Raw genomic sequence first — 25,090 nt, forward strand, 5'->3', positions numbered from 1 at the left:
AATGATTACCCAGTATTTCCTTTAAACAGAACGAAGGTCAAGGGAGCTTTTGCAGGAAAAGGCATTGAAGTTAAAAGACAGACACAATTAACATTTGTTTTTGCAGGGGAAACGTTCCACAGTGATTGTTGGATAGTTCCGAATTTAACAACAGACATGATATTAGGAATAAATTTTCTTGTTCAGTACGATGCGAAGATTGACTTCAAATCGTCATACCTCACACTACAAAAGGAAAACAGGGAAGTGATCGTAAGATTTCAAAACACAGTATCCTCCGAAGAACAAAATATGCACAGGATCGAGATTATTACTGATTCTCAAGATAACGATTGTTATATCGCACTATACACGAACACACTTAATAATGACTTGGTAGAGGAACAGGAGTACAATATGTTCGAGACAATTACACGCAAGGTAGACAATAGTGTAGCAAAATGCGACGCAGAACGCACAGAACTTGAAAATATTCTGGTACAACACAAAGCAGTTTTTGCCAATGTTCCAGGAACAATGACAGGATTTATGTACGAATTTCAGGTGAAACCACACGAGACTTTCAAAGCAAAGCATTATCCAATCCCACACATACACACAGAAGCAGTTAAGCAAGAATTACGAGCAATGATCGATCAAGGAATAATAGAACCAGCAGCCAGCCAATATATAAATCCACTACACATTGTTGAAAAGAAGGATGGATCACTACGTTTAGTTTTAGATTCACGTCAAGTTAATAAAATAATCATTACAGAAACCGACCGACCACAGACGTTAGAAGAGTTACTGCAAAAATTTCATGGCACCTCCATTTATACTACACTCGACCTCAAATCAGGGTTTTGGCAAATCCAACTACACCCAAATTGCCGAAAATATACGGCATTCCTTTGCTTTGGGGAATGCTATCAATTTTGTAAACTTCCGTTTGGACTAACGATTTCGTCTGCCGCCTTTATACGAGGCATGAATACTATTCTACCACAAGATCTGAAAAACAAAATTACTACATATGTCGATGACATTTTAATTGCAGCAGAAAACTGGGAACAACACAATCATACTCTTCAACAATTACTGAATACATTCGAGCAGAATGGTATAACTATAAACTTGCGTAAATCTGAATTTGGTGAAGCGTCAATAAAATTTCTAGGGCACATTATCTCACAAACAGGTATCGCACCAGACCCTGACAAATTGCAAGCACTGAAAGACATCGACGTGCCAACAAACAAAAAGGAACTTCGGAGCTTTTTAGGTCTTATCAATTATTTTAGAAAATTTATCCACTACAAAGCATTAGACACGCCCTTGCTATACCAGCTTACAAGTAAAAACACACTTTGGTCATGGAATGAAGACGTTGAAGCTGAATTCGAGAACTTGAAAGAAGCATTATTAAAAGCACCTTTGTTATCACACCCTGACCCAACACAAAACTTTTCCGTTGCAACAGATAGTTCAACCACAGCACTAGGAGTACATATTTTCCAAGAAATAAAGGAAGAAGATAAGACAGTCGTGAAACACATTGCTTTTGCAAGCAGGATACTTTCTCCAGCAGAGCGCAATTATTCTGTAACGGAATTAGAGACACTATGTGTAATTTACGCTTTTAAGCGATTCCGTCATTTTCTATATGGCCGACATACAACAATATATACCGATCACCGAGCAATCCAGTTTTTATTGTCAGCAAAACTTACGCACGATAGATTAAGCCGCTGGAAATTATACTTACAAGAGTTTGATTTTACCATTATACACATTCCAGGCACGCAGAATACTGTTGCCGACGCATTGTCGAGGTCCATTCACAATAAACGCATGGAGAAAGAAAATACCTTTTGCTACAACAACCATAGTATTATGTATATTAAACAAGTAGCTTTCGAAAACTTTATATCAGCAGCATTACAGGATATAGAGAGAGAACAGCAGAAAGATGAAACACTGAAAGAGATTGTAACGCTTTTGAAAGACAGAAGTAACGCTAAAGTCAGACTTCATTACACTGTACATCAAAATATACTCTTTATTCGATCATACCGAGACGGTAATAATTGGCTTTTATGCATTCCGGAAGGGATCGTAAATAAACTGATATGGTATACACATCTAAGTTATGGACACTACGGAGCGAGGAAATGCTTTCTGATTCTGCGACAAAATTGCCACTTTAATAACAAGGAAAAACACATAAGAAAAGTAATAGCATCATGCAAGATATGTCAAAAAGCTAAATCATCAACAGTGTCACACATTCCACCATTGTATCCCATCATACCGGTTAAGTTAAGACACATGGCAGCAGTGGATCTTTTCGGTCCAATCCCCAGAACAAATAATGGTTATAGTTATATTTTTGTAGCTGTAGAACTAACATCCAAATTTGTAATATTTTCTCCACTAAGGAAAGCAACAGCAAGAACAGTATCAAGAGCGTTTGTAAGAGATTTTCTATCAGTAGTAGGACGTGTACAGAAGGTTATTTCGGATAACGGTCCGCAGTTTAGGTCAGACGTATGGAAGAAAATGTTAGAAAGTAAGAACATAACACCTATTTACATATCAAGATATCACAGTTCTTCCAACCCATCAGAAAGAATAATGAAAGAGATCGGGAAGCTATGCAGAATTTATTGTCATAAAAGACATACAACATGGGATAAATATATTTTACAGTTTCAAGAAGTGATAAATGCAATACCCAATGAATCTACGATGCTATCACCAACCGTAATACTGACAAATAAAGACCCACCGAACAAAATTACCGAACTAATTACTTTTCCTAAGATGCGTAGGCTTCGACATTGTGAAATAATAGACACAGCATTAGCAAACACTAAAAGAGCTGCAGATCGGCGGAAGAAACAACAGAAGCAGGTAAGTCGACTACAGAAGTACGAGATTGGCGACAAAGTACTGATTCGCACTCATTTTCTTTCCAACAAAGGTAAGCACAGATGCTGTAAATTCGAACTTCTGTATGCAGGCCCTTACAGAGTTCGTAATATTCCACACGCTAATGTAGTGCATGTGGAAACGCTACGTAAGAAGAAATCATTAGGGAATCATCATGTATCCAACGTGAAACATTTCTTGACTTAAATTTTTGCATTTCAGCTGACGAAAGGACGGCGTGACACGTAAGTATGCAACAATGGTAGTTTTAGCGCGCTTCAGTAACAAACAAAGCCGCGACACGCAGCGGGCCGCTAATATTTCACCGTACCTTAAAGAACACAGCAGTACTTAATGATGCTACGCCAGCCAAGACAAATAAAAACACGAGAAACATTTCCTAACTTAAAGAGAACATGCAGACAACGACACGACGTATGAATTTGTGCACTGAGAGCTCATAAATGAAAGAAATTTTTTTTATAACGTGACATAATTACTTAAGAAAATGTCGATTTTTGCAATAGCTAAACTGATAATATAGATCGTTCATTAATCAATTATTTTAGTGGTAACATTAACATGTACTCTTTATTCCAGAATGCAGCATTGTTGTCACACGTCATCAAAATGAAACGTAGTTTTAGTTAGAATAAGGATGTGAATCTTTAGGTCACGCAGATAGCTGACGCTAATTGTCATTACAGAAATTTTATAGGTCATGCCGGGAGCTGACGTGATTTTGCAGCAGTTAATATTATAATAAAGTGTTTTATAGGTCATGCCAGGAGCGGACGAGAAGTACCAGAAGATGTTTATTGAAGTCATGCCGTGCACTGACGATAATTAATACTGAATGTTTTATAATAAGTCATGCTGTGCGCTGACGTTAATTAATGCTGAATGTTTATAACAGGTTATGCAGAGAGTTGACACAGATGCAGAAGAAGAATGTGTATGTTATGTTAGTATATAAGAAATGTATAATGTTAAGAAATAATTTTGCTAGCATGTGACACATTGCAACACTATGGATGGGGACGACACATTACAATGTCTAACCAGAATAATGTTTACCTTAATTTTCAGCTGCAAAAGAATACTTTAAATAATTTTATGACAGTAATTTTATTGTATATTATGACCTGACATTTGACGACTCATAACTGACGACTACACCCCTGAATGGAAGATAAAATTTTAGGACAGTAAGTCAAGAAATGCATTGTCAACAAAATTTATAATTAATGATGTAAGAAACTAAGATATGTAAATACAGAATAAGTAATAATGTACTTGTCTATAACAAATCTGTATACTATCAAATACTGAATAAGTAGGAACTTTTATGTCTTTTATATATGGGAATAATTTTCTGGAAGAATTCTTAAATTAAAACTACATATTGTTACAAATTACGACACAACATATTTTGTCATAGGGAAAATTATTTGGTAGTCAAATTATGGTACCAACAATGTCCGTGAACCCATTGCCAAAACAATTTTACCCGTACCTTAATTCCTGTGCATCCCCATGGTTATTGAGCACAGAATCAGTGAATTGTGAAACACGTGACTTCAACCAATGATGTTCTCGACGAGGTGTTTGCATACCTAGATGCACACCACAGCCCGATGTATGTCAATTGGTGCCTGCATACCTAGATACACACCACAGTATGATGTATGACAATAGGTGTTTGCATACCAAGATGCACACCACCAACCTTAATGGACCATTGGAGATGGAACTTAATCCTGATGTGGCTGCGGCAACTCAGGCTATTCGACGACGTACTTAGTGTTTGGGTACACTAAAACTATGGAGCAAGGCGATGATGGAACCACATGGCGAAACCTGGTGTTGTGCTATGTGAGGGAAAGGAACAGACTTTTGAGTGCATTCACAGACAGTTGCCAGTGCTTTGACCATGCTATCCAATTCCTTTTGTACCTTCCTTAATTGTGGTACTAAGAGATGCCAATTTGAATTAAATGTTTCATAATGTAAACTTTCAATTGCTTCATATGATCTGTATATTGATTTTCACATTTACTCTTATTCTTGTTGTTAAATTTAAGGGAACCAAATTTTACTTGATGTACAATTCCTACTAAAACCCTTTCTATTTACATATTCTCTTTATTAGAGATAGACAAATCATTTCGTATGACAGCATTTGTGTATACACTTTGTTCAAACTATTTTCTATAATCAAATTTTATACTTATGTTGAGTCCATATGACTCAACAACGTAGTAAAATTTTAAGAAAGCCGAGTAGCGGCATATGTAATTATGTAATAGGCGTATTTAAACTGTTTTAGCATGTAATTATCTGAACTGTTTCTTATTTAAATTGTTTTGTTAATTAAATTGCATTGTGTATTATTGAGAAAGAGCGGGAAACCGCGCATAGATACATTTTGAGAAAGAGCGGGAAACAGCGCGCAGTAATACATCTGTAATGGTAGCAGGGATTGTCTGCACCAAAAACCATTGTTGACAGCGAGACCGCACTTTTGTAGCATTGAGCGTTGGAAGCTAGCAGTTGCGAGTAAGATGTGAGACGAGGCAGTCGTAGCTAGCGAGACATGAGAGGAGGTCGCTGTAAGCGAGGTATGAATTAACACTTTGAAAGAAGCGGTGTGCTCGCCAGCCACTCGCTATATGTAGCGCAATGCTAGTTTTTAAGAATTTTTGTAAAGAACTATACCCCTTGTAATTGTTTGTCAAGATCGTTCTCAGAATATAGTTAACTTCTACCAGATTAAATGCATTAAGAATTTTCTATCCCAAAATCATTCACGTAAATGCATTACGGAATTTATTGTTATCTTAAAAGAAAAGTCTAAACTGAGCTTCAGCTTTTATCAAATCTAAATTAACTTCAACTTAAAGAATTCCAGTCACAAAGTATTATGAAACTCCACCAGCAGCTTATAATTATGTTAAAGAGAAGTAAGTATATTCATTCCACAGTTTGCTGTAGCAGTCAGATGGCGATCCAGTATAAATAATTAAAGGTAAGAATCAGTCTTAATAATTTCAGGTAACGACTGAGGGCCACGGCGACAACACATTTTATGTTTCGTCGTAATAATCAGCAGGTAGTCTTGACAGAGCAGCAGTTAAAAGATTTTAAGAGACGCAGCGTTCAGTCAGCAAGCAAACGTTCATCCAATATTAGACGGGAAGGTTTCAAGTAGATGGCGCTGCCATAGGTCAAATGGATATCAACTACGTTTTTTAAAAGTAGGAACCCCCTTTTTATTACATATTCGTGTAGTACGTAAAGAAATATGAATGTTACTTGGACCAATTTTTTCGCTTTGTGATAAATGGCGCTGTAATACTCACAAACGTATAAGTACGTGGTATCACGTAACATTCCGCCAGTGCGGACGGTATTTGCTTCGTGATACATTACCCGTGTTAAAATGGACCGTTTACCAACTGCGGCAAAGGTGGATACCATGTTGATGTATGGCTATTGTGATCAAAATGCCGAACGGGCGTGTGCTTCGTATGCTGCTCGGTATCCTGGACGACATCATCCAAGTGTCCGGCCCGTTAGCCGGATAGTTACGTTATTTAAGGAAACAGGAAGTGTTCAGCCACATGTGAAACGTCAACCACGACCGCCAACAAATGATGATGCCCAAGTAGCTGTTTTAGCTGGTGTCACGGCTAATCCGCAAATCACTAGCAGACAAATTGCGCGAGAATCGGGAATCTCAAATACGTCGGTGTTGAAAATGCTACATCAACATCGATTGCACCCATACCATATTTCTATGCACCAGGAATTGCATGGTGACGACTTTGAACGTCGTGTACAGTTCTGCTACTGGGCACAGGAGAAAGTACGGGACGATGACAGATTTTTTGCACGCGTTCTATTTAGCGACGAAGCGTCATTCACCAACAGCAGCAACGTAAACCGGCATAATATGCACTATTGGGCAACGAAAAATCCACGATGGCTGCGACAAGTGGAACATCAGCGACCTTGGCGGGTTAATGTATGGTGCGGCATTATGGGAGGAAGGATAATTGGCCCCCATTTTATCTATGGCAATCTAAATGGTGTAATGTATGCTGATTTCCTATGTAATGTTCTACCGATGTTACTACAAGATGTTTTACTGCATGACAGAATGGCGATGTACTTCCAACATGATGGATGTCCGGCACATAGCTCGCTTGCGGTTGAAGCGGTATTGAATAGCATATTCATGACAGGTGGATTGGTCGTCGAAGCGCCATACCATGGCTCGCACGTTCACAGGATCTGACGTCCCCGGATTTCTTTCTGAGGGGAAAGTTGAAGGATATTTGCTATCAGGATCCACCGACAACACCTGACAACATGCGACAGTGCATTGTCAATACATGTGCAAACATTACGGAAGGCGAATTACTCGCTGTTGAGAGGAATGCCGTTACACGTATTGCCAAATGCGTTGAGGTTGACGGACATCATTTTGAGCATTTATTGCATTAATGTGGTATTTACAGGTAATCACGCTGTAAGAGCATGCGTTCTCAGAAATGATAAGTTCACAAAGGTACATGTATCAAATTGGAACAACCGAAATAATACGTTCAAACATACCTACGTTCTGTATTTTAATTTTAAAAAACCTACCTGTTACCAACTGTTAGTTTAAAGTTGTGAGCCATATGTTTGTGACTATTACAGTGCCATCTATCACAAAGCGAAAAAAGTGGTCCAACTAAAGCATTAATATTTCTTTAAGTACTACAAGAATATATAATAAAAAATGGGTGTTCCTATTTTAGCAAAACGCAGTTGATATCCGTTGGTCCTATGGCAGCGCCATAGTGCCATCTGGTTTCCCCCTTCTAGCTAGACGCCGGCCGCGGTGGCCGTGCGGTTCTGGCGGTGCAGTCCGGAACCGCGGGACTTCTACGGTCGCAGGTTCGAATCCTGCCTCGGGCATTGGTGTGTGTGATGTCCTTAGGTTAGTTAGGTTTAAGTAGTTCTAAGTTCTAGGGGACTTATGACCTAAGATGTTGAGTCCCATAGTGGTCAGAGCCATTTGAACCATTTTTTCTAGCTAGACAAGTTTTGCTGTTTGTAGTTTTTTTCGTTTGACGCTTATTTCGTGAGATATTTGGCCCGGTCACGATCAATGGACCACCCTGTAGAGCAAAGAACATCTGTGAACCAAAGTTGTTTGATGCACAATCAAAACATCTCATCAGTTCCTTGCTCAAGAATACTTTTTCTTTCGTTGAGGTAAAAAGAGCATTAAGAGCACCGCATAGAAACATAGTGATACTCAAGCGCCGTGAAATCTAAAGTTTTGCAGCTTTTCATTAAGAAAATTACTGAACGCATAGAAAAATCTTGACATAGCGGAATATCGCGGTAATCTACAAATCCACCAGGACGATACAAGATCACCAAAAATCGGCCAAGGAAGCTCACCGGCAACTGGAAAAAGCAAGGATTTATAGGATTTCGTGTAGTTGTGGTGAGGTGTACATGGCAGGTACAAAAGTAACGGTGGAACAACGACTAGGAGAGCACAAGGGAAATTGCAGAAGAGAGGAGATAGACAGATCAGCTGTTGCGGAACATACTTTGCAACCAGGAAACCACCACATACATTTTTATAGCAGTCAGGAACTGGCAGCAACAAGCGGATACCATGAAAGGTTATACAGAGAAGCAATAGTGATTGTGAAACACCCCAGGAATATCAACTGGAAAGAGGAAGGCATGAAATTGAGTGACATCTGGATTCTGGAGCTAAGGAACATGTGTAGCAGTCTTCCACCTTGGCCGGCCAGAGTGGCCGAGCGGTTATAAGCGCTACAGTCGCGAACTGCGCGACCTCTACGGTCGCAGGTGCAAATCCTGCCTCGGGCATGGATGTGTGTGATGTCCTTAGGTTAGTTAGGTTTAAGTAGTACTAAGTTCTAGGGGACTGATGACCTCAGAAGTTAAGTCCCATAGTGCTCAGTGCCATTTGAACCATTCTTCCACCATGGGGTAACAGCATCAGTCGACGACGGCAGATGAAAACGACCAATTGCACTCGGCTATTCAAAATATGTGATGTCACGCCACTGCCAAAAATGCGGAATCGAAATTTTGCTGCAATCAGTAGCGATCCAGGGTGTAAGTCAGGCATTCAAAGAGGCTTCAAACTCCCTGGAAAACATTCTCTGCAGGTGGGGACGAAACGATGTGAAATCCGTTTGAGCATCGCATAACAGCCTGGAATACTTTATTAATTAAAGCATTTCACGGTATCTAACTTTTCATTCAGAGGCAAATGTTCGACGACACACAAGGAAGTTACTGGCTGATCAGTACCAACATCAGCCCAAATTATATTCCCACACCTATCAGTATAAAGTCTTGTGTGTTGACTTTGAGGACCTTGTATGCTGCTTAAGCGGTTTCCCCAGGCCCTAGGGCGAACCTTGCATCAGCAGTGATATTCTGACTATGAAGCATAGATGGAATAAAGTTCGATCTAATTCCACTGTTCGCCGTTTCAGATCAACCTTGGTATGATGCGCAACAAGGAAATCTAATTCGAGAATGACGTCATAGCTGTCGCTAACGATGGGAAGAGTTTCTGTATTAACGTGGAAATTAACTTTCCTCGCCTGGAAATTCAACTTGCCAGACATGGGCGAAGTCACACGACCCACACCTATGTTACTTAATGTCCAGTGTGGTGCTTTTAATTTCTTTTTTTCCCGAATATACTTCTACTCGTCACAGCTACATGTGAACCAGTAACCTATAAAACTTACGCAACCTATTTCCCGTGTAGCCGGTCAAAATAAAGTCTGCCACTGATGTTGCACATGGGAGCATTGTACAGTAGACACCCCCTGTACTGTTCAAGTGCTGAGAGCAGGGCTGACCTCCCTGCCTCTACCATTCCTGTTTTTGTAGATACGGTCGCAATGTCCAAATTACTTGCACAGATTGCACTGTTGCTTCTTACATTCCTGCTTCATATGCCCTTTGACCAGTTCACATCCGTACTGAACTCTGTCTTCCTTTCCCATGTTTTGGTAAGAGAATCTATTTCCACTAATGGCAATGCAATTTTCATTGCTTGGTTTAATGACTTTGGAAACTTCATTCACAACTTCCTCGAGATTTCAGGCAGGAAGCCCCATAAGAATGCATCTAGAGCCCTTTACTCAGCTTTCTGTAACATAGCTGAATTGAACCAATCAGTTCCCATGAGTTCCTAAGTGCCAATATTAACCTTGTGGATGCGATGCACAAAATCGTGAACCGATTCCCCATACTTTTCATACAACCTAATGAATTGTTCTCGATGGAAACTTACTGTGTTCTTTCTCTGACACCTACTTTTCAGTTCCACTTGGAAATCCTCAAACGATGTGCCTCTCCTAATCTTTGTTGCACATAATGTATGCCCTAGTGTAGCCTGTTAGTTTCACCCTAGCAACACTTAGTAACAGCTTCTTAATCTAACTGCGTACCCTGGCGGCCATGGCCAGATTATCGAAAAAATAGAAACATCCTCCCCCCATTTCCGTGACAACAGGGTGACCAATGCCTGGTGCTGCGACATAGGGCTAGTGGGTAAGGGCTGACTGTTCACTCTTCACCTGCAGATATGCCTGCATCTGGCCTACCAGCTCTATGAGCTGCTGAATGGTCCACTTAGCCAAAATTTCCATTATCAATATGACTTATCGATACAATCAGAGAAAAGAATACCCAAAGGTGAAAGACACGACCAGGATCAACCCAATAGGTTCGGAACAAAACTTTGAATGAGGCACTTACTTCTTTTGATAAGAAGTCGTTACAATAGCTGGATGACCCTCAGGGTGCTTTTTCATCTCCTCAAAATGTACTGGTGGAGACAGCAGCAAGAGGCATGCACTGATAATGCCAGGTGCGACAGCGTGTTGCTGATCTGGTGGAAGCAGAATGTGCGACTTCATCGTGGATCAGGCGTTAGCCTTCTGCAGATGGTGATAGTGATGGGGTGTTGCTTAGCTGCTGTGCCTGGCACAGTCTGGTGACATCAATGGCTGTGAGTGAATCATCAGTCTGTCCAGTAGACCATTCTGTAACTGCTGCTATCTGGTGAGTGGGCAGGGCAGAGTTCAGGGCTCAAAGCTTGATCATTGTACCTGCAGTGGTGGTGACGCCACGTGGCGCAGGTAATGTGCCATTAGACGCCCAGCTGCATCTGAAAATAATGGGCTGTTCTGTGGTTGTTAAGTATGCCTTTTGCTCCCTGATGTCTTCTGTTTTCATCTGGTCAATAGAACCATGGAAAGCTTCAGCATGTGTTTATGCCCCAACTGATGTAATTTGGGCATGGTTACCGCATCCCATATCATCACTTTGGTGTGAAGTGGGCCATCAATCGTCACGTAACACATCTGTTGTCTTTATTTCACTATCCTGTTGTTTGACTGGGCTGGTCAGTGATCCACTTACAACAAGCTATCATTCTCCTGAGCTGCTAACAGAAGTCGTGGTAATTCTTGAAATGTTTTAATTCTTTTAACCAATTTAATCATTTTCTATCTTTACAAGACTACATATTACTAAAAAAAAGTGAAACTCACGCATTACGGTAAAAAAATGAAACACTCCAAGAGAAAAACAACATCAGTCTGGAAAATTAATGAACAATAAACAAACAAATAGAGGCCAAATGAAACTGAAACTCAGAAAATAGTTGTGGTAGAAATGATAACACTCACAAGGGAATGGTCAGACTTGCCATGCGGAAACATGTATTCCTATTTTTAGCACTGTCATTTAACTGTGCAAAAGGTCCGTATGCAAAATTGTAGTTGCTAACATGCATTGGAAGTCACCTAAAAAAAAAAATCACGAACATGACCGTGTTTCGTGCTTGGCGCTTGCAGTGACGGCTGGCCACCCCTGGAAATGGCGAGCGTTGTGCGCATGGTCGGGAAGTGCGGCCGTCTTATCGCGGCGCTCACTGAAGAGGAATATGGCTGCACGGTTTTGGTGGAAAGGGGAAACGAATATTCGTTTCTGTGGCATGCACGTCCTTTTAATTTCTGGTACGTATTTCGAACATACCGTCCTGAAACTGGTTAGAGGTGTGAAAGGTGTTCTGTACATATTCATCTATACTCCGCAAGCCACTTTACGGTGAACATTCAATCTCCCCTCACAGGTGATGGTGAACCCTGTAAATGTTTTGCTGCTTGCCATGCAGATATACCACAGACGCCAAATGAAGCAATCAACAGAAAACACGCGTGAAGACTATGTATTGTGCGACATGGTTGTTAAACGTCTAGATGAGCATGTAAATGGCGCAGACATGTGGCTAGAAACAACTGAAACACTCGATGTTGCAGACTGTGAATCTACAGACGGCGAAGACACCGACGAAAGTTGCACTCATGAAGACTCTTCGAGTGGTTGTGCCACGTACCATCATCAATTATCTCCGAAAGTAACACCAGAAACTACAATTACCTTATCAAACAAAGAAAAAGCGGTGACGTATTGGTTGAACCAAAGTGGTAAGAAACGCCTACGTGTCAGTACTGTTCAAAATAAGTATCGCTTTTCCCGTTCTGAACGTGAATTGTATAGATGGAAAAAGGAAGTAGCTGGACGACGTAAGAGTCGACTGGAAATTGCGACGGAGATAAATGCGCGACTTTTTGAGCTATTTACCGATGCCAGACAACAGTCATTCAGTGTCAGCGATACAACTTTGCGTGATTGGGCGTTTTAACGCGATAGGCGCTAAAGAATTTACAGCTTCTCAAAGTTGGATTAGTCGCATCAAAAGATCACATAAAATTGTGGCAAGAAAAATAAAATTTGCATCGATAAACAGGTCGGAAAATGAAGTGACGCAAATCGTAATGATAGAAGCTTTTCTTACGAGTGCAAAAAATAAGATCGCTAGTTTTAGTGAATCGTACGTGTACAATGCAGATCAGTCAGGTTTTCAAAAAGAAATGCGTGCGAAAAGAACACTGTCATTCAAAGGGGAAAACCATATTGAGGCGATTACGCAGTCCACAACTGCACTAATCCATTCACACACTATAATGCCCATAATTAGTCTGGATGGTTCATTGCTGCCTAAACTATACGTGTGTCTTCAAGAACCAACTGGACGTTTTGGACCACGTGTCAAAAGAACAATGCTCTACGCAATCTTGTGGTAGACGCATCAAAGTTTGGAAAAATGGGAAATGAAAACGTCACACTTTTCATGCGTCATGCTTTTCTTCCGTTCTGCGGGAAGAAATCTCTTCTCCTTCTAGATTCGTGGTCAGGTCATAAAAGGTCTGATTCATTAAAAGCTGTATTTCGAGCCCACTCTGACGAAGAAATAGAGACTTCAGATTCCACCAGATACGACGAACGTATCTCAACCTTTAGACAGAGAATTTTTCCGTCAGTGGAAGGCATTTTACAGAAAACTGACAGAGAAAATTATTGTGTGCAAATCACTGCAATCTCCTGTCTATCACCTTGATAATATTCTCAAGCTGCAATCAGTAGTACATTATCAATTTTCCTCCCCACGGTTTCAGAATTTGATTAAATACACGCGGCACTCCTCGAAATATACTGATACTAGGCGTGATTCATTCCTAACACCAGCCCAGTTTTGTCTACGGACATCTAACAGCGTCTGTGATTCGCAGGGCTGTCATTTGTCGTCTTTGCTTGTATGTTCTTGGTGCACAAAAAAACCTATGTTTTGAACATTGGATCAATGTTTCGCATTTTTGCGGTAATTACAAGAAATAAAATTTGGACGTGTTCTAATCCGTATATTTATTTGTGTCTATTTCATAGCTACTTCGAAAGAATGTTGTAGATAACATATCAGCCATATTTGTCAACGAATGTTTAATTATCATGCGGTCGCTTTCACTGGGGGAATCAGCTCTCTCACTGCTGTGGCAAGAGAGCGGCGCGTTGCTAACGCCACCTTATCCCTAGATGGCGTTGGTATAACGTAGCGAGAGAGGTCAGGGTTCTACAAGAGGCAGTTATAAGCGCGGAAACCACGCGACAATAATGTCTTACTTCATATATTGTTTAGAGACTTCCAGGTCATGCCAGCAGCTAAAATTCTGCATACAGACTTCTTGCAATGTTAACTAACTGCGGTAAAAAAAGCAACACAGGTTTCGACATGATAAGTCTGACCATTCCCTTGTCAGTCATTGATCACCAAATTCAATGATTAGCTCTTTAAACTGCAGAAGATGTTACACCCACTATTAAACTACCAACTACAGATTATGATGCACTACCCTTGAATTTAGCTTTAAGGTTTCGTTGCCATATAATAATTCAGCCTATACTGGACCTCATTGAGTACTTGCACTTTAATTATAACTACCTAGTAGTTGCAAAAAGATATAAAGATGACAAGGAGGAGACACACAGTACAGGAATTTGAAAACCTCGATTAAACACTACTAGCGCTTGTGGCCTTGGGTTAGCTAAGCCTGTCTCATATACAGCACATGTGATCCACTGAGGATATTATTGTTATGGTTCATTTACATCACTTTTTTGTTTGTAGTTTATTTCATAGATTGTGTCAGCTATAAAATGTTGCTCTGTCGCCATTTAGATTACTATTTATGTTGTCTGTAACACCATTTAAATGTTGGTCTCTGAGTATTTTTTGTGAAATTATACCATAAGGTAGTGCCAGTAATTCTGCTAACACGTTTCTGCAGATATTAAATTCCAAGATTGTTTGAACATACTAGCATCATAGTTCTCACAATAGCCTTTTGTAGCTACAAGTTTGTTATTGCTGGCGGTTGTCAAGATAAAATTATAGTTGTTGCTTTCCATGCACAGGTTTCCTTTCTGCCCTCAATTCAAATGTGCTTCTAATAACTTTTCTTCGGAAATATCTGTCATTTTGAACATAGGTAAGTTTTTAAATGGTAAATTTCGTGCAACACCACTAAAATCTTAGTCTCCATTTCAATTAACCCAGTGTGAATGAGGTGAGAAATTGTTACACCAGCTATGAGGTAGGCAGGAGACACCTGACACTTCGATGACAGTTTTTGACACTATAATTATGTATTAAGTTTTTTAATAGGGTTTTAATAACAACATCTATTAAACAATATGAGTAGATAAAATACTAAGTTTAAAGAAGCTTTTCTTAGTGAAATAACGAATGTCCATATTTCCTTTGAAAAGTACATGTTTTATAAGTTTACCATTATTTTAATATAAAATTAGAACAAAATTACAGATTCTTTTGTTAATTAACATAACAGTACTATCTTCTGATTATGAAAACAGAAAAAATAACTAAAAGGTCTTATAAGATCAATCAGCACAGCTTCAACACTACACCTACAAATCAGCACATTCTCCTCCGTGTGCTCCATACATACTGGCTTCTCACACTTTGAACAGCAATATTCTGTGTCCCTATCTTTTTTTCTCAGTACCATCATCACACCTGACATATCTGGCAGCAATTTTTTGGGAACTAGAGTTGAATGTTCTTCCAGTTGACCAGCAATCCACTTTCGAGTTTTCTTGAAAGATGTACATTCTGTCATCTTCTTTTAAGACTGTCATTTATCAGATTTGTACCTAAATTACAAATGAACTCTTGGCGTTTCATGCATTTTTTGTCAATAAGGTCATTTTCTCTGTATCTTATGATCCCAATTACGGCAATCATGTTGAGTATCCCATAAAAATCGTCAGCGATCAGCATATGGTGTTGCAGGAATCATCATAAGTGTCACTCAATTCATGCACACCATCGACACTGGTATCAGTTGTATTACAATAAGTAATCATTTGTGGTTTTCTTTTATCACCTGTCGATTTATCCATTATTTTTATTGTGATATAAAGTCGATATTAACAGATCAACTTCCTTTTTATTTTTTTAGGCGCTTAGAACATCAAGATATGGTTATTCTAGAAACCAATTCGAGAGCTATTTACTTGTGTTCCTTTTTTGAAAATCTCAGGTACACTTGTCTTATTTTTACAGATTGTACAAACAGAAATCAATGAATGTTCTTTCAAGAGACGAATAACAAGGGGGTAACTAGTAAACCAATTGTTGAATGTAAATTTCCTACCTGTTTTTGTTATTGGTTCAACTATGATATCATATGCTTTATAACTCGTTTGGTAAGGTCCTAGTGGTTGTTTGAGGATATAGAATGTCTTCCCATCTACAAGAATATGTATGTTTATGCGATATTTGGCTGGTTTGTTCTTAAAGTATACATGGAAAGGTCATTGCCCTCGGAAAGATAACAGCATCTCATCAATAATAAGGTTCTCATAAGACATATAATTTTGTTGAATGTCTTCAACAAAATAATCAGAAATATCTCTTGTAGATCCACCTTGTCAGTCTTTTTTCATTGGTCCAACAGTTTTGGAGAAAATAAAATGTTCGCAGTGACACTTAGTCCGAAGGTTGCAACTTCCGTACCATCTGTAGGCCACAAATCGACAATTTTTGTCTATTTGAGCAGCTTAGGCCTGCTACATACAAAAGTTGCAGAAATGTCTCTGAAGCTGCATTTTTAATTTAATAGTGCTCTTTATTTTTTGGACATTTCTCCTTTTATTCTATATTTGATTATTTGTATATGTAAGTATAGCATTCAACATACTGCTTGTTATAAAGAGACTCTAACATTCAATCTCTGTTTTTCTAAGTTTTTCAGCACCTTCTGCACCTGAAGAACTAGTAATAATTTTCTCAGAACAGTCCTTCATCCATTTTGTAGCATCTTTGGATTTATAAAAAAAAATATACTTCTTATGACTGACTAGGAGCCACTGCTGCAGATTTTGGCTCTTACGATCCATACAAAATACCCTCGTGCTCCAAATCACTTTCTTCACTTCTTTGAGAAACGTTGTCAATCTCTTCTTTGCTCTTGGAGTTACAGGAAGTAGCACTTGAACAGTTTTCCAAAACTTCTTCTTTTAATTCTTGTAGCCGAGAGAAATATAAGATCTAAAAATCAATCAAAGTATACCGTAAATAACTACATCTCATAAACGTGCTCACAAATCACAATGTAACACTGAATACGAAGTCAGGTGTGATGTAACCCACCCACCTTTGCACACATGTATCGCCTGGTCAAGCTGGCACAACAATAAACTCAACACTGCACCTCACCCCCCTCTCCTTGGCCTCTATTTACTACATTCAATAAACTGGGCTTAAAAACTTCTCAGGTATGTTATACTCAACCTCCCTCACACTGGGTTAAAGGACCTTCATTAACAATTTGTCTGTTTTTAGTAGTGATTCTTTCTACTATACTGCCTAAAGAAAGTTTCGTTCCTATGAATTTATTACTAATCTCTTCATCTTAATGGTAGATTCAGTTCCTCCCAATCTAGATTTCATTTTTTTCCGACTCTGAGCTTAGATTGTAACTGTTACTTTTTGTTTCACTTGTTACTGTAGATTCAAATCCTTCCATTTTCCCAAATATTCACTATGTTTACAAGAGCTCCAAAAACCGGATTTCATAAATCAATTTCCTAATACTCCTATTGAATGGTCATGTAAACACTCCAAAATCGATTGTGAAAATCATCTTCTTGTTGCCAGTTTTCCACTTCCACAATAGATTTTTGCTACTATATAAACGCACAATCGTTTTTGAAATGAGCTTGGGCTGTCAGGTTAAGGCTTATTTTTAAAAAAATTCAGCTAATATCCACAGGGTGACGTTCTGCACAATGAAAGAGAAGTAGAAATAATACACTGAGCATTAAGCTGTCTAATTTTAATAAGTAATTGAAAAGAAATAGTTTCTGTCATAACCACATCGAAACTAGAACAGCTCGTTTCCAGATGCCATATTCGACTCTACTAGTAAATCAGCTTCAGACCCTGACATGTAAATGCGACAGTGATAAACGGTTTTCAGAAATCGATATTCATCTTCCAGAAGATGTGTCGCGTGTAAACTTAGTGCTTATGTCAAAAAGGTCACGTTGATCTTGCTTTTGTCCACTGATATATCACTTGAATGTGATAAACTTCCTCATTTGCATCTATGATCCCCTCACTGTGAGAGGTTCCATACACTCTTTTGCGTGTCTCCTCTCATTTTCATCAATTTTATTATGTTCTATGTCATTGTACGGTAGTAACAGACCGAATAAGGTTATTGTAATGAGAGTATTTGTACTGAGAGCTCAAAAATACTTTTCAATTGATTCCTAAACATGTTGGTTTAGTTCCCTGGGTGGCCTGTGCGAGGCGAGCACAGGAGGTCGCGGCACAGTGCGTTTCCGGTTGGGGGCTGCACTTCCTGAATCCTGAGGAACTGTGACCTGCTGGGGGAGTCGGGATCTGATCTTCCTCAGAGTCGGATTGTCTTGCGATTTGGTCGCTCGTTTTCGGAAGAACTTAGAATTCTCGGACAGCCTTCATGGCCAGGGGTTGACACAGAGTTGATGCACGGCAGAAGTCGGCGCCTACATCAACAGGACGTTGCCTACCGAAGACGTGCTGCAGATTTCAGCACTGGTACAGTATTTTGCGGCTCTGGCATTGTAGGACCTTATCAATTTTATACTGAATCCCTCAGCAGCACGCACGCTCGCTTTGCTACAAATCCACCTTGCTTGTTTCTCCATGTGATCCCATTTGAGTTCTCATTACTAATTCTGATACTGCTATACAGTCAGGAGATTAATATTTGATTCATTAGGACCTCCAGTCGCTATCGTCAATCTATTGCACCACAGAGAGTAGGAGCCCCTTGTTCTCTAGCCAATTCTTATTCTCATAATATTTCAGTATACCCTATCCTTTAACGTACTGTGTGTGTCGACAATCATGTGCATTTATGTTCTGATATATAATAAATCTCATTGTGACATTTAATCCGCATATCATTTTGTAGATATAGGCAGAATCCCATTTCCTGTTGTTTATTAGGATAAAGTTCTGTTTTTTTGAGTAGATTACAATTTTTATTAAATTATTGAGAGTGAGCAGTCCTTATTTTACCAACTAGAAGGGTCCACCATCATTTCCTTCCATTACCGTTGTGTGCATAATTAATTAGCTGGTAGATAAGGAGGGGGTCGAGTGCATGTCTCGTTCCCATGCAAAATTCGTCTGAATTAAAGAGGTACAAACACTTCTCCACCCCAGCACCTCACATAAGATGACGACCCTTGCTTCGGTTCTTTCTTGTGACTGCTGAGACGCTGTCAGGACGTGATCGATAACACTTCCTGATTAAAGAAAAACACCATAATTAATTTTCTTTGCTGTAATTAGATTTCGCGATATAAATATTTTGCTGCGCGCGTGTAATAGCCATTGATTTTGTTCATTTATTTAGTAATTTCATGTTGTTTTATTTTGTGTGTGTTGGTTGATGTGTGTGGGTTCTGTACCACATCACTTTCCGTTGAAACTGACAGCGTTTCTTCAGCGTTGCAATTATTTTGGAGGGGTTGTTTTATCGACGTTTGCACTTGTGGGTTAAATTCTTTTTTTTTTTTTTTTGTAGAAAGAGTCGATTACTGCAATTTTTGTTTCAAGTGTTATATGGGGTTTTTGCTGTTATATTTTTGTTGTTGATGTTCCGTGAATGAATGTTCACTCGTATGAGAGCGCGACTGTTGTCGAACTCATCTAAAATAAATAGACTGCAGACGATGGAGCAGGATTAGGGTAGAAATAGTGTTGAGCCAGATGAAGAATTGTTGAGTTTTCCTATGGGACGGGAGATGTGGAACACAGACGACAGATGTGAATCGGAGGCAGACTGAGAGCAGGAGGATATGAAGGGTGAAATCAGTGAGGAAGAAGGGGAGGTAGAAGTGAATAGACATGTGGAGGCTCTTGTTGATATAAATAAGAACACAGATGTTAACACACCGAGGAAAATTCGATCTAGACAGTATAACAGTGCTCAAGTGTCTAGAGTAGCATCACCAATTGGTGAAGACGAGACTAGTCAGCCGAAGGATTTATTATTAGAGATTTTGGGGGTGGTAAAGGACATAAAGCACAGCCTCGAAAAGAGAATGGATGAAGTAGAGAATAAGGTACTAGCAGTTGTGAACGAAGTGAAGAGTGAAACAGCGGAGATCAGTAAGACTAGTGTCGAGGCAAAGAACAGGGCCGTTGAAGCCGAGAAGGAAGCAGAGTGAACAAGGGTTGAAGCAACTGGCACCAAAAGATTGACAAAAGTCACAAATAATCGTTCAAGAATTGCCAGGCGAATTGGACAGGTCAGTGCGGTAGGAATTGATGCAATAAAAGCCCAGGGGAAGGAAGCACTTGCGAGCACAACGTAAAGAATGGAAAGCGTTGAAGAACGCGTTGCGGGTACCATCCAAAGGTGCGAAAGCGTAGAAGAACGTCTAAAACGCTTGGAACGCCAAGTACAAATTGGTACATCGCTTCCAGAGGCGACGTCCGGAGGGCATGGAAGTGTGGCACCGGACGGCGGCCCACCGTGCAACGGCTCGGCGCGAGGTAGTGGACTACGAAGCGTGCACAGCAGCCCAGAGAGCGAATGACTGCAAACTTGCAACCCGACCGGAGCAACAAACGCTCAGTTCCAGTATCATTATGGGGCAGGACTAAGTGGTCGCAGCAGGAGATGCCAGCTCGCGTCGAAGAGACCGGGCGCGTTTGATACTAGAACCAATAGAAAGGCGCAAGAGGGACCACAGTGTGATTACAAACACTTTTTGTCGGTCCTCAAATTCCAAACTTTCCGGTAAAATGGAGGCTCACTTCACCCAAAAATTTGGCTGTCACAATTTTCTAACACGCTACCAATATTTCGGCCACTGACAGCAAAATTAGAATTTATCTGCGGGCACATTGAGGGTACGGGAGCTGAGAAAATGCGCGGTGTTGTGGGTACATGCCGAACGTGCTAAGAATTCACCCACGAGTTTCTCGGAATGTATTGGTCGCGTGAAATGCAAGACCGCATAAAACAAGAAATCATTTTGTGCCCAGATCTGGAGGCGTCAGCATACAAGAGCCTCACGAAGCTATTTGAGGCTTTAATTAAGAAGAATCAGTTTCTTAATGTGCCACATAGTGATGGTGAAATAATTATGTCCTGTTTCGCGAAATTGCCAAGCAGCTACCAGCAAGCGGTTGTAGGAAAGTACGGATCGAATATTGAAACATTCAAAAGCCTTCTGCCCGAGTTGGAGTTATTTTTGAAAAAGAAGCAGCACATGATCGAAGGGAAGAGCAATATAACCATTACAATGGCGACTTTCGTGCAGCACCGAGCAGTAACAACAACAATGACAGGAGGTATGAGCGTTATGGAACATCCAATAGGCAGGACTATGGGAGACAAGATTCAGGACGGTAGAGTAACTTGTAGAGAAAAAAGTATACCCACCAATACGACACGAGCTGGAGGCGCAGAGATTCACATGAACAGCGGGATGAGTCAATCGAAATACGTGGTCCTAACCCGAGTTCCAATCACCGAAACAAAAATGGAGGGCGAGATTGAAGCCAGGACCGTGGGGATTCGGCTTGGGGAAAACCAGCACAAATGCTCGGACAGAGCCGTTTACATATGTTGAAGTGTAAGGAGCGCGAGAACGTAATTTTCGTATAGAAAAAAAAGTGTTCCCTGTGTGTGAAACAAAAGGGAAACATTTGTAAAATAGACTGGGTTAGAAAACATTTTTCTGTTGTATACATGTTGTTGTTGTTGTTGTTGTTGTTGTTGTTGTCTTCAGTCCTGAGACTGGTTTGATGCAGCTCTCCATGCTACTCTATCCTGTGCAAGCTTCTTCATCTCCCAGTATGTACTGCAACCTACATCCTTTTGAATCTGCTTAGCGTATTCAGCTCTTGGTCTCCCTCTACGATTTTTACCCTCCACGCTGCCCTCCAATGCTAAATTTGTGATCCCTTGATGCCTCAAAACATGTCCTACCAACCGATCCCTTCTTCTAGTCAAGTTGTGCCACAAACTTCTCTTCTCCCCAATCCTATTCAATATTTCCTCATTAGTTATGTGATCTACCCATCTAATCTTCAGCATTCTTCTGTAGCACCACATTTCGAAAGCTTCTATTCTCTTCTTGTCCAAACTATTTATCGTCCATGTTTCACTTCCATACATGGCTACACTCCAAACAAATACTTTCAGAAACGACTTCCTGATACATAAATCTATATTCGATGTTAACAAATTTCTCTTCTTCAGAAACGCTTTCCTTGCCATTGCCAGTCTAAATTTTATATCCTCTCTACTTCGACCATCATCAGTTATTTTACTTCCTAAATAGCAAAACTCCTTTACTACTTTAAGTGACTCATTTCCTAATCTAATTCCCTCAGCATCACCCGATTTAATTTGACTACATTCCATTATCCTCGTTTTGTTTTTGTTGATGTTCATCTTGTATCCTCCTTTCAAACGCTGTCCATTCCGTTCAACTGCTCTTCCAAGTCCTTTGCCGTCTCTGACAGAATTACAATGTCATCGGCGAACCTCAGAGTTTTTACTGTTGTATACATAGTAGACATTAAGTATGGTAATTTGTTTTTATTTATGTTCTTTAACATGTATATGTGTAACTTGTAGGGGCTACGAAGCGACATATGATCCTTGCGCAATCTTGGTTAACTCCGAAAACGAAGTGTCGGTGTAACTCACTTTTCCGGACTTCCTGTCGTATGGTGGAGCCACCACTCTTCCGAGTCATTGGTAACACAGACTTGATCTTCATGTGTGTTTTGTCTTTACACCATACCTATTATGTGCCTTTGTTGAGGAAGAGCTACTGGATGCATATCGACAGTGTTCTGGGCACCCCTTACAGCGTTGCACCATTTGTTTGTTTTCGCGGTATTTGTCATTGGTGTTATGGGCACACTATTGCAGTGTTGTACCTGTTTTCAGTGAGCTTTTTTTTTTTTTTTTCGTTGGCGTGTTGGACACGCCACAGCGCGTAGCACCATACTCTTAGGGTTTGGAGGCGGATATACAAAGGTGGCCATTGTGCCCGCCCATGGCGGTGCTGCTGGGCACAACCTTTCTGGAGTGTGGCGAGTTTCTCGTACGATGTACGTCACGCCTCTGAATGTGTGCAGTGGTCGGGATTTATCGTATGAGCTGTGTAATGCAGAAGGTATGCAATTCCTCAACAAGTCCGATAACTGGTGTCTTGGTCTCAGACGTAGCACACGTGAGAAGTCTAAAAGTATGATATTTATAAGAATTTGTTTACAGAGGTGGAGTATTTGCACTGTAACTTGCGAAGTCTGTCGTGTTTTCTTTGTGTAAATTTTCCACCGCTAGTTTCAGTACATCCAGTTCCATCACAGATGAGTGGCGACCAACTCAGCCTATCGGCCACGCCAGAGACAACAACATCCATCGAGATGTCTCAGCCGGCTAGGACGGGAGAGTGTGTATGGTAAACGGGTGTAGCAGGTAAGTAACATATATAGTATTTTTATTAATTTCCGTTACTAATGCAAGTGCAGCTAATTTTATCTCGTCTAATATGTGTTCATTTCATATTTGTGTGCGGCCGCTATGTCTTGAACAGTTTCAGGGATCTACCGAGGCCTCTGGTATCAGAGACGGCGAGGGACTAAGTGGGGCCCTTAGATAGCGTAGTTAGAGTAGTTTGTGAAGTTAAATAGTCACCAGTAGCTGTCAGCATGCTCCAGTGACACGTAGGCCATAGTTGGGAACACATATAGTATTTTAGAGTGATGGGTAGCGTACTTCAGCTTCTCTTTCTTGTAATGAAACAATAATTACACATACCTTGGTATTAACAATGGGCCCATAGATTAAGTCACTATTCTTTACAACAAGCATTAATTATAAAGTCTCTCAGCAGAGTATAAGAATTTTGTATTGTATTTGTGTAACAGGTCTATTCACGTAAATATTCATGTCTATTAAGTTTTTATTGAATTTACAAAATACGATCTTTACGAATTCTGAATGCTGTTTTTGTAAAAAGTTTCGGCGAGCCTTATTTTATAAAAGGACTTAAGTACGGTGCAGGTACTGGGAACAGCGAGTGCCTGCTGGACGAGAACTGACTCTACAAGGTGGTCGATGTGGAGTAAATAGGGGCCGAGCCGCAGGGAGACGCCTGAGGGAGGCGCATCCCCTCTCTCCCCGACAGCTCAGAGGCGCGTGCCGCCTACCTATTGAGCGCAGTAAAAGTAAGCAACACCGACTCAAAGGAGTTGAAGTAAGGCGGCGGCTCACCTAGCGGACAGCTCTGAACCAGTAGAGGGCGGACACAACCCCGGAATCCCACCGGGACACGCGACTCCGTTGGCGGCTGCCCGACGAAACAGCACGGCGTCGCAGAAATGGGGATTCCATCGCAGAAGAGGTGCCAGACGACGAGGGCGTGCTCCAAAAATGGCGGCACGAAGCATCGGAGAGATCTCTTGAGCCGCACTTATAACGGACGCCATTCATAGTTCCTGCACGAGTTCGTATAACTCACTATCATAGGCCAGACTGCATACCCAAAGCAGTTCCGTGCTGGGTATTGCTGGACTGCAGTTTGTTGTGATATCTCCTCTCCTACAGAGAGCAGTTCCTAGCAATCGGCCACATTGATCGATCTGCTATCCTTGTTTCAACCTCCATCAGATAACTCCACGAGAGTTGGAGTCACTCTAAGAGTAGTATCCTGTGTTGCAATATTTCGGTCTAGATAAGACCACGTGTCTACGGACAGCCAACTACTTGTCCTATGGCTCTGTCCCGAATCTTGCAGTCCTCAATACAATCAGAGCCTGTACATGTGCTTGCCATCGTACCGCACTGTACTGCACATTGACAATAGGCTGTCGTACCACCCCACAAGCTTCTTATCGACGGACAACGCCACTACAGAGGCTGAAGGATGATTGGAGCTTCTCCCGGATGCCGCGCCTGCTTCTGAGAAACATTAGATTGGTGGCCCACACCACCAGTCGCACTCCTCCCAGCTGGCGCCCCTTTCTCCTCGCCAGGAGCCACCACCCGCTCCACAGACGAGTGCGGCAATGTTCGTGCGTTGAGTGCTTCATTTTGTAACGCGAGCGTGTGAAGAATGTTATGGTCAACTTTTTTTTCTTTCTTTGCTCAGACAA

The sequence above is a fragment of the Schistocerca gregaria genome, chromosome 1 (assembly GCF_023897955.1).
Source record: "Schistocerca gregaria isolate iqSchGreg1 chromosome 1, iqSchGreg1.2, whole genome shotgun sequence".
NCBI classification, from domain to species: domain Eukaryota; kingdom Metazoa; phylum Arthropoda; class Insecta; order Orthoptera; family Acrididae; genus Schistocerca; species Schistocerca gregaria.